We start from the raw sequence: 8,997 nt of genomic DNA, 5'->3' as shown, positions 1-8,997 counted from the left end.
ATTGTATATCTTTAAGTGTGTTCATGTATATACGTGAGGTTACAAGCTAGTAAAAAAATAACAAGAGGAGGTCAATTGTTACACTCAAAACCTTAAAAGGGTTTCCAATTTTTAAGGGAAACCACAAGGGGTTTTGTGTTTTGTGTTTTTTTTTTTTCGTTTATGAATAATTTTTTTTGCTGAAATTTACTATGAATATATTATTATTAGCAAAAACTATTACATATCAAGGTTGGGACATTAGAGTAATCTGCTACAGATCATATGGATTCGCAAGGGTAGGTACACCCACAGATGTTCTTTTGTAGTACGAAGATGTAGCACCATCCTATAGCACCACTTCCATATCTATCCTTACATGCATCAACACATTTTGAAACTTCATTAACGCAAATTTGTCTGAATGTATCCAATTTCGCGACGCAGTTATTTGCCATAATTAAGTTATTGCCTGCACTCAACATTACATGAAGTACTAGGAATTTATACATACCTATCTTAGAAGATGTGATTTTTTTTTTTTTGGTCAAAAATTTGTAAATCAAACCCAAGCCTCTCATTTAAATTTACATAAAAATTACTTCATAGTTCATATAACTAGTGAGAGTAAAATGTCTTGAATTTCATTTCTTAGCTTGGTTTTATTCGTTTTATAGATCTCAAATCGGAATGTAACATGAAAAATTAAGTCCAAATTAGTAAATTATTTATCTAGATAGATGATTCCTTTAGACAAATAATGAATGATGAAATATTGAAATATTTACCCGAATTGATCAAAAGAAAAGCTATAAATATGGCAAAAATTGAGAAGTTCTTCATATTTCTTTCTTTCTTTATTTCTTTCTGATGGATTCTTTCTTTTGATATGATGCGAAAAAAATAAGGTGGTGGGATATTGAGATTATGCCTCAAAGGTATTTATAAGTGTTGAGGGGTTAAGGGCCAATTAATGGCTTAGTGCCACCTCCCTAGGTATTTATGAAATTTGATCATTATGACAGTCATTAATAAGTATTTTTTAGGATTGTATTTGAACATGATATATTAAATTTGAAATTTGATAATTATGGTAGTTTATTCATAGATATTTATTATGATTGTATTTTGTTAATATTGTAGGGGCAGAATAGTCAGGGTAAGTTTATGGGCTTTGGGCTTGGTCCGAGGATATTAACTCGTCCGAGGATATCTTAGTGATAATAATTATGCTGGATACAAGAGCCCACAAACAAATCATTACGAAAGAAGTTGGCAGAAATGGTCCGAATAGGGAGATCTCCTAGGCTACATGATGTAAAGCTTGCCTCATCCATCCTGGTGTATATAGGGGAATTCTAGGAAGCCTGCTATGGGAGGATGTGTTCCACATAAACACAGGGTAAGAGAGTGATTAAGAAATATCTTAGAGAAAGCTACTACTACCGCATTAAAGACTCTACACCTACCTCTCTGGCCACATTAATGGGAAAATAACCTCTTAACAGTAGTGATCAACCTTACAGCTATTGTTTGAAGACTTCAAGAGTGTGGTGGATGGGACAAATATCTGGATTGGTGATTTGTGCCATACGTGAAAGATAGAGGGAAGAGAAAAAGAGATATAAAAGGAAGAGAAAGGCATTAGAGAGGCGGGGGGGAAAAAGGAAAAGGAGAAAAACACTGTACACACCACCTTCAAATACAACTTATTGTGAATAGAAGAAGAAAAGAAATAGATAATTCATCCTCGGCTTACGTCCGAGAAGAGTTTTTGTCATAAATCACTTCATTGTGCATGTGTTGGCAATCTAGCCCACCATACTTATTATCCAATATCCATAGAACCTAGTTTTCTAGCCCACGTTCTACAAATTTGATTGTATAAGGCTTTTTGGGCCTTAACCCATCACGCGGTTGGGTCTGGGTACAAATTGTGCACTTACAAATATAAAACTATTATACATATAATTATGGTAATTTATTAATAGCTATTTATTATGGTTGTATTTGTATATAAAAATATTCATTCCATTATTTAAAGAAAATATAATGCGTCAAAATTTTAATAGAGGGTTTAGATATAGAATATATATAGATATATATATATATATATATATATATATATATATATATATATATATATATATATATATATATATATATATGAGAAATGCTATGTCCATAATATTTTTACAACATGTTCACAACAAATCTTAAATGACAAGTTATTATTAGTTGTTATTGTTGGGGCAAAAAAGTAATCTCAGTGGTAAGTTCAAATTTGAACTAATAATAACTAACCAACTATAATTTGTTGTGAAAATATTATGGACATAACATTTCTTTATATACATTAGAATATTTATGTTTTTCTCAAAAAATAAAAAGCATATTTATGTGTAAAATAATGAAGTTTTAAAAGCCTATGTTATAAAATATCATGCAATCAATCAAGAGTCAACATCTTTTGTCTTTTTGTATAGAAGTTTGATATTTATGGCAGTCCTTTACAAGTATTTACTATGATTATATTTATGTATGAAATTTGATAAATATGAATTAATAATTTTTTATATTGAATTATTAAATATGTAATTATGGTTTTTATTAATAGGTATTTATTATGATTGTGTTTCTCAAAAAAAAAAATTATAATGATTGTTAACATATATGTAATAACAAAAATGAAATTTGATCATTATGGTAGTTATTATTAGATATATATTATGATATATATATATATATATATATGAAACTAGTAAATATATAATGAACAAAATTTAGATACAGTACCTTAGGTAATGTTTCTTAGGTTCACCTCTTGAGATTGAGTCATGTGACTACTTAACTAAAAAAATACATTTTTATCCCATGAGCGAAATCCATGAGCAAAAATTCATATGACAGAATTTTAAAAGGGGAACCTAAAGAATATCACCTAAGTATTGCACTTAAATGTTGCTCATATATAATTTTGAGAAGAATTATTGGTGGAAAAAAAAAGTAATTCTAGTTGTGGGTTCCAGTTAAAACTAGTAAAAACTTACTGAATAAAATTTGTTAAAAAACATTATAGACATAACATTTCTCTATGTGAAATGAGGTAATATGCATTTATAATAATCTCAAGGTTTTTATAGGCATGGCAATGCAGTAGCGCATACCATTGCCAGAAGAGCAAAATTATATTTCTCTTTATTAGTTTGGATAAAATCTGTTACTTTGGACATTCATAGACATTCATAGACTTTTTTGTAACAAACTTTAGTTAATGAATAAAACATTGGCTGGTTTTGATTCTAAAATAAAATATATATAATAAACTCAATTAAAAAATATATTAGAATATATATATATATATACACACACATTTTAAAGCCAAAGTTAAGAGAAAATCAAATTATATTTCAAATTAGAATCTAATATATGACACATGTACAATTTATTATTTTTAGAAAAAAAAAATTTGCTGCCAAGTGCAGAAGCCAAGAAGACTAAATTAATAATTAATAACACATTAACACTCATGCTTTGAAAATTGATAGTACCAATCTGCATCCATTTGATTTTGAGTTCCCCTACTATGTAATAATACGTAGGTTCTAGTTAGCTCAACTGATAAAGTCTCTAATAGCTGTATAAGATATTTGGGGTTCAATCCCTGACTACATTGGTGTCTTGGTCTGATGATAATGAGCTGTCATCAGGAGTAGGCGTCATAGGTTGAAACTCTAAAAAAATATACTATGTAATAATACAACTTTGAAGCATATATATATATATATATATATATATATATATATATATATATAAGGGCAAAATTTAGATATAGTACCTTAGGTCTTAGGTACCCATTTTAAATTAGTGTCATCTGTCTAAAGAAATGATTCAACAAACGGCGTTAAAATGTCACTTTCTTTTTTTTTTTTCTTTTTTTCTTTTCTCTTTTTTCCTCTTTCCCCTTGCCTGTGAGAAAAGCTTCAATTCAAAATGAAACTTAGAAGTCATAGGTGTAGGTGGTCTAATGCTCTGGGTGATGTTAAGAAGTAACCACGCATTAGAGCCATTGAAGCTATGAGGCTCTTGACAAACCATCCAAGCAAAAAGGGAAGCCTCCCATGAGAAAGACCTGTACCTAAAACGCACTTAAATAAATTACTCACTTGAATGATCCAAATCTCATATGTAACAATAAACTCTATGAAATAATTACCAACTTACATGCAACACATTTATCCCCATAATTTATTGTAAAACGTTATGGTTTTCAAAACATAAGGATCATTTGTGTTATCGTGCAAAATAAATTGATCCACAAAAATATTCTCTAAAGCAATTTACAATTTAAAATTATACAAATTATTGAGGCATGTTCGTCATATGAGCCACCATACTATCACAAATTATTTTCCAAATAATTAAGATTCTATATCTAGGAAACAAACATAAATACTTGGATGAGCACTTGATGAATATCAAAATCAAAATCAACTTTATGAACACTTTAAGTGCCTTGACATGTATTTTAGTCAAATTACACACTAGTTCACATTAGCATTTTGTAAAATACTATATGTGGACAATTTACAATTAGAGAAAACAAGGTCCTTGAGTCACACATCTAATGAAAAAAGCAAATTGATACAACATATCTACCTTTGAACCAATCTAGTTCTATATAGATAATAATCTTGTGGAGTTCAAATTGATTCTTCTAATCTCAGAACTTAATGGTAATTCGTTACACAAATACCAATAAAGATGTAATACAAAACTTGTTCTCTAGGATTTAGAGTACACATGCTCTATATTTGCATTTAGGACAACTTAAATTTCATTCCAAAATTAAATTAGTGCATACAAACTTTTACCGTAGATGGTACAAATATACCATGATTGGAAATAATAGAAATTTCTCAAACTAAAATCACTAAACAACATAGCATGAAGGATGGCTCTGATACCAAATGTAAGATAAATTTAGAGTTGTGGAATAAAATAAACATACCTCCAGTCATAGTTGTTTAAGTCTTTAAAGAAAAGAAGACTCACTAAATGATGATAATGTATATAATAGGGTCTTCTAGTCTATGGCCTTTACCTCACACATATCCTTTTGATGGAAACACAGGCTATATATATATAGGCTAAACTAGGGACCCTTTGGCCTTTTAGATGAAGATTTCCATAACTCTCCTTCCATCAAAGAACTTAAAAGTTATAACTTCATGGTGTTTATTAACCAAATGGGTTACACCATTTGAGAGTTACTAAATGATGTTACACACAAATAGGAAACTTAAGACATGAGTTTCATCTTCAAATGTGGGTCACATAAAATTTTCCTTAAGGAGATATAATCCTACAAGACCTACCTCCCAGTATCAATGCCAGTGACATTGATGGTTGTTTCTTCTTGTCAACGCTGCGAGAGGCCCAAGGCCAGCCACTGTCTAACTCAGCCCAACCAATGGGAAATGCTGCCAAGACCCACCACCTCAACTCAACGTAGAAAATGTTGTTCCCTAACCCAGATCATTGCTGCTCACCACTTAAACCATCAATGTCGCTCAGAAAACAAATTTATGGGTTTCTTGTTAATATTAAAATCAAGATGAGAAAAAAAACTTAAAAGTCAAACAATAGAGAAGACCCAAAAACCTTCACCCGCTAGGCAATTAGCCATCAGGTTTTGTCGTGGATCCGAGGGAAGAAAATAAAAGCAAAGGATGTTGTTTTAAACGCCATTTGGTGTGATAATTAATTAGACATAATGGGAAATTTAGACCCAGGCTAATTACTTAATTAGATCTATTGTGAATAATCATTGGTTAAACAAACAAACATCAATATCATATCAATATCATGCACAACGGAATAGTAAATAAGACAAGATATGATGACTTAAGATAATCAATGAAACAAACTAGTTTCACAGTAAAAAACTTAAGGAGGAAACCTTCACAAAAAGCAATCCATAATAGTAAAGAAAAGTTAAGATCTAGTACAAAACTTTTGTCCCTAAACTGTACAATCCCAATAGATGAACTTAGAGTAAAAACCTTCTACGTACCGCTTCAAAACCTCTAAACCCTTTCATATATGAATTTTCCACCCACAATCACGATTGGAACCTCCAATTAACTTCAAGAAAACCTCTTGAAGGTTTTCTTCACAATAGCAAGTCTGTGGTGGTCGTTATGGCTTCAGCTTCTTCACCAATCAATTTTTAGATTTACTTTGAAACTCTTTGGTCAGGTGAAATAGAGAAAACTTTGAGCTAAACCTCTCTAACCAAGAAAATAAATTCAATGGTATTTTATCAAGAACTTTAAATGTGCTTATTTTTATTGTTATTATTATTATTATTTTTATTTTTATTTTTGAGACAGAAAATGTGCTTATCCTTTATATTGTGTAGCAAAACAATAGCTTTGTGTTAGAACCCTTTTCCTCTTCCTTGTGTGTGTGTGTGTGTTTGTTTCTCAAAAAAAAAAAAAAAGAACGGGTAATTGTCTCACGTTGCTTAAAAGAGTGTGTTGTATGTAGTATAATTTGTCTCATCCTCCCTTAAAAGTTACCATGGCTCTTGAGTGGAGTTATGGTGTGCCTTTGTATTAGAACTCCTTTCTCTTTCCCTTATGTGTGTATGTGTTTGTTTCTCCAAAAAATTAAAAAAAAAAAAAGTAGCTTTTAAAGATAATGTTACATGCACATTTTCTTAAAACACTTATTATTATTTTATCCAAAAATGATTTTTTTTTTTTCTTTTGAGAAAATTATCTAAAGAATTGTAATTTGGTACAACGACTTGGCGCAATCTTGGCGCAAGGAAAAGTATGTTTAGTAATCTTTTCAATTAGGGGTCACATTGTTTGTCCCACAAATTGACACAATGATAAAAGCCAAACTCTTATCCAACCCATACGTACCAAAAATATAAGGTAAATATTCGATTTTCCATGAAAGGTATTTTCTAGGAATTTCTGTCAACTTACTTAGTGAATTTGTGGTACATTATGTGAGGTATAAGGTAGAAGATTGTTCCAGAGGGTGTCTCCGCCTTCTCTGCTTCTTCCCTCAGTTGGGTTGTAGATGTCTTCAATTTTGCACTTCTATTTTTTTTCATCATCGTTCAATATTAATCAAAACCACTAGCCCAAATACCTAAATTAAAGACAATCAAACCAATAATAAAAAAATATACAAATCTCCATACACATAACTGAAGATGTTCAAGCTTTTATATTGCTTTGTTAGAGGACAATATCCAAATCTAGATAATATAACATACCTCCGCGAATCTGGAAAAGGACAAGGGACATAGTACTGGGAGACTGACAAACTCTCCAGTGGTGGGATTAAATACATGAAAATCATGGCCACCTCTCAAGTAGATCAAACCATCCAAAGAATATATTCTTGGGAACCAATATGGGACGATGTTAGATCTAGATATCTCTTTTGTAATCAAAGTCTTAAAGCCACCTCCTACTTGTAAAGAACGTATTATAAAGGAAATTGTGCAATCAGAAATACCATGGTCCATGTGCAGCCAAATGATCCCACAAGATGTTACTCTTAAGTGCTTTTAGGTGTAAAGCTCCAAAGTCACTGATTAACATAGACCATGCCTTACAAATGCACTTCAATTTGAACAGAGGTAAAGAAGATGGAAGAGGCAAAGATGAAGAAAGGGTTTATCGGAAGAGAGGTAGTTTATTGGGTTGGGGAGTAAAAAACTTAAAGAAAAAAAAATTAATTTATTTGAAAAATAAAAATGTGGTGAAAAATTGTGGAGGGAGCAAAGTAGATGTGACAAATATATACATATTCTTTTTTGAGAAAATGTTATCGCTAAATATAAATCATATATTCTTTTCTCACTCATAATAAATCTTGATGTACGGATTTTCATTCTTGACCTCTTTTGCCACGGCGAGATATATGAAACAAGTACTAAAAAAGAATCCATGCACACATCCATAAACTTCATATTGCCACCTCCACAAAGATTACTTAAAATCACTCGTTCACACCTTTTGTTGACCTCTATCAATTCTTGTTCAATAAAATCGTCTCAGAAGAGATCAATAATGTTTTCCATTAATCTTTCCAAATTAATGTTAACTTTATTACCAAAAAAAATTGAGAGAAGCTCATCAACGCCAATGAAATCATAGTGTTTAATGTGTTTAAGTTCAAGCTTTAGTAGATTGAAACTTCGTTCATTAATTGAGAACTCATCTACTACTGAACAAACCAATTGTACCAACGTATGATTGTAATCAGTAAAATCAATAACTATTTGTTTCTGAATGTCAAAAGTCTCATCAACGATGTGAGTTATGGGCTCACCTCGTATGTATATGACTTTATTTTTATCAAGCTCAATCTTTTCTCCTTGACTAACTTCAGGATAGTCATCATAAATTGCCGGAGAATCCCAATCTACTAGGCAAACTCTTTCAATGTATTCATCATCTTCTTTGATATCGCAGCCCTCTTGCTCGAATTCAAGATCCTCCTCCTCCACAAAACATGGATTTGGATGGTAGTTTTGAGGTTGATTTCCAATAGCTAAGGCAGTGAGTTGCTTTAAAAGTGCTTCAAACCACTCCTCTGTTCGTTGAAAAAACGCCTCTAATTGCACATAGCGTGCAACCTCATCGCATTCATACACATCATCTATGGCAACAGGTTTTCCCCCAAGTACTCCTCTCTGTGCCATAGTAGGAACCTAGCTTGGCTCTGATACCAACTGATGCAGTGTGAGCATGTAGAAACAGAATCTATAACACACAATTACTACAACTCTTCTACAAAACCTAAGTTCTACCAAAACACTAGGCTAGTAGGCAAAATAATAGAGAAAACCTTTCTAGCAAACTTTTATTAATAAATAATAATAATAATAATAATAATAATAATAATAATAATAATAATAATAATCAACCTCTCTATAAACAGTATTTATAGGAATAGAATTTCTCCTACTCCTTTTAAGAAAAAAAA

This window comes from Castanea sativa, chromosome 9 (genome assembly GCF_040712315.1).
Source record: "Castanea sativa cultivar Marrone di Chiusa Pesio chromosome 9, ASM4071231v1".
NCBI classification, from domain to species: Eukaryota; Viridiplantae; Streptophyta; class Magnoliopsida; order Fagales; family Fagaceae; genus Castanea; species Castanea sativa.
The sequence above is the reverse complement of the archived record's forward strand: the minus strand, read 5'-3'. Positions refer to the sequence as shown.